General features: G+C 41.1%; 1 pseudogene; it reads right to left on the reverse strand.

The window, feature by feature from the left end:
* Positions 1 to 36: 36 nt before the first annotated feature.
* Positions 37 to 651, reverse strand: LOC102759963 (annotated as a pseudogene).
* Between the last annotated feature and the right edge of the window lie 2,335 nt (positions 652 to 2,986).

The raw sequence follows: 2,986 nt of genomic DNA on the forward strand, positions 1-2,986 counted from the left end.
GCCTCCCCCACCTAAATCTTCTCTTTTCTAAATAAAATATGCTCAATTTCCAGCCATTCCTCATGTGAGACAGTCTAAATTTTTTTTTAAAATGCATACAAATGAGTAAGTTTATTCTTAGAAAGTTCTGAAACCTACCCTCTGGACATCAAAAAGGTAGTGGCGCTTCTGAACCAGTGCCTGCTGGGACTTCTCCAGCTCAATTGCATCCTGGATGCCTTTCAGGGTAGCCTGTTTCGCTTCTTCTAGTTGGGCAATTTGTTGCTCATTGAGTTTATCAGCAAATTCCCCAATAGAGGCACCATATTTTTTAATGATATAGACAAGCAACCCTATTGTTGATAGAGCAGAGATGGTGTCTGGAGTAACCACATATATTTCTTTGGATAGAAAATACAAGATAAGCCCAGTTCTGAGCACATAGGGTCCTGTTACACCGGTTTTAGGATAAAGAAACTGGAAGAATTCCTCAGGGATCAGTCCAAGACGAACTTTTCCTCCATATTCAGGAAGAGGTGGTACAGGGGCAAGACTTGGCTGCCCAGTGTAAAAGATCCTTGTTGCTTGCACTACCCCGGAACCGAGGAGGGCGGCGTTTTTCAGGGAGGGGGCCCCTGCAGCAGCTGCAGAAAACACCACCGGAGACAGCATGGTTAGCGAGAGAGGGTGCTTGTGTCTCTAGCAGACTCATCTCTCTCCCTGGCATACAGAAACCCCACTGATTTTCACAGCCAGATGTTATGTGGGTGCCTTTTCCAGCTCTGGTGCTCTGGACTGGGGAGCCCCGGTTGGGTTTGAGACCCCGGCTTCTCAGGGGGAAACTTTGGAGCTAAGATATTCCTCCAGAATCTCAGCTGCCACCCATGGGAACAGGCCAGCCCTTTTTGTGTCTCTGTACTTCCTACCAGTCTCAATGTAATTTCTGTAAGTCCTTGGTTATAAGACTTGTATTCAGCTAGTCTTCAGTTGGTTATTCAGGTTGATTGCTCCATATTTTAGTTGTACTTCCAGTTTAGTCCAGGATGGAGATGAGTGTAGCTTCCCCGTCCTCCTCTGCCATCTTCCAGTCTTTCTGAGGTGAGATCTCATTGTGGTTTTAATTCTTATTTCTTTGAAGATTAGTGACATTGAACATCTTTTCATATGTCTATTGGCCATCTGTATGTCCTCTTTGGAAAAGTGTCAATTCTTGAGTAGTATGAATTCATTATACTATATCCAATTTTAGATATTAACCCCTTATCAGATGTATTATTGGTGATTATGTTCTCCCATTCAGTACATTGCCTTTTCATTTTGTTGATGGTTTCCTTTGCTGTACAAAAACGTTTTAGTTGGATGTAGTCTCATTTGTTTATTTTTTCTTTTGTTTCCCTTGCCTGAAGAGATATATCAGAAAAAAATATTGCTAAGAGAACTATCAGAGATTTTACTGCCTGTTTTTTCTTCTGGGAGTTTTATGGTTTTGAATCTTACATTTATATCTTTAATACATTTTTATTTTATTCTTGTATACGGTGTAAGAATATTCCTACAATAAATCTCTTAATATATATCTTCTACTGGTTCTGTTTCTTTTGTTGAACTCAAAGTATTTTCTTCATCTAGTATGGGAAATCCTTATTTCATTGACAAATGTATGAAGACACTCTCCAAACCCTTTTTTCTGTACCTGAAAGGGGAATATCAACTTCACTTGCCTCTGATTGGAAGGAAAACATTCTTCAGGTCCCAGGAAAGATTCCTTAGTGTCAGGAACAATCTGCTAATTGTCAAGTTAACCACACTATTATTGGTTGGCAGGATGATGCCATACTGCTGTTAAAAAAGAAAGCATAAATGAGCAAAGAAATGAGAGTGGGTAAACTATAAAATAAATGTCTATGAATCCATACTGATATAATAGTGATTTATAGAATAAATAGATGAATAAGTGGAAGAGGCAAATCTCTCATGCAGAAGAATTCAAAATATTTAATTTAGTACTCTGTCCTCAAGGAGGTGGAGAATTACTCTATTTCTTTTTTAATGTTATTTTTGTTTATTATTTTATTTTTTTAATATATTTATATTGATTTCAGAGAGGAAGGGAGAGGGAGAGAGAGATAAAAACATCAATGAGAGAGAATCATTGATTGACTACCTCCTGCATGCCCCCTTCTGGGGATCGAGCCCGCAACCCAGGCGTGTGCCCTTGACCAGAATTGAACCCAGGACCCCTCAGTCCACAGGTCGACGTTCCAACCACTGAGCCAAAACAGCTAGGGTTTCTTTTTTTTTTTTTTTTTTTAAGTAAGAAAGAAGGGAGCTCACCCTCCCAGTGTGATTCAATGGTTGACCATCGATCCAGGAATCAAGAGGTTGCTGGTTCAATTCCAAGTTAGGGCATATGCCTGGATTGCAGGTTCAATCCCCAGTAGGGGTGCATGCAGGAGGCAGCCGATTGATGATGTTCCTCTCTCATTGATGTTTCTATCACTCTATCCCTCTCCCTTCCTCTCTCTCTAAAAATCAATAAGAACATTTTTTAAAAAAGAAGTGAGCTTATTTAATGATTGTTAGGAGTCCAGTAATGGACCCCAGGGGCAAAATTTAGCCCATGGTAAGGTAAACTCTAGAGGAGGCCTGGCCTGCCCTAGAACAGCCCTGGGGCTCAGAAAAGTTGCTGAGCCGGGAAGGTTTGTCACTGGACAGCAGGTTGAGCCAACTTAGGAATGTAAGAGAGTGAGTCCATGCCCCTTCAGCCACCCCCCGAGTTGGGTGTGCACAGTAACTTCCTTCCAAAGACTGCAGTTTGGATGGGGGCAGGGGAGAATAACTTTATAGTGAAGAAATCTGACTAACACTACCTCAGGTGATCAAAAGCTACATCAACAGTGAAAAGTCATGTTTTTTTTTTAAATTAAATCTTTATCGTTCAGATTATTACATTTGTTCCTCTTCCCCACCCCCCATAGCTCCCCTCCTCCCAGTTCCCGCCCCACCC

The sequence above is a fragment of the Myotis davidii genome, unplaced genomic scaffold (assembly GCF_000327345.1).
Source record: "Myotis davidii unplaced genomic scaffold, ASM32734v1 scaffold1983, whole genome shotgun sequence".
NCBI classification, from domain to species: Eukaryota; Metazoa; Chordata; class Mammalia; order Chiroptera; family Vespertilionidae; genus Myotis; species Myotis davidii.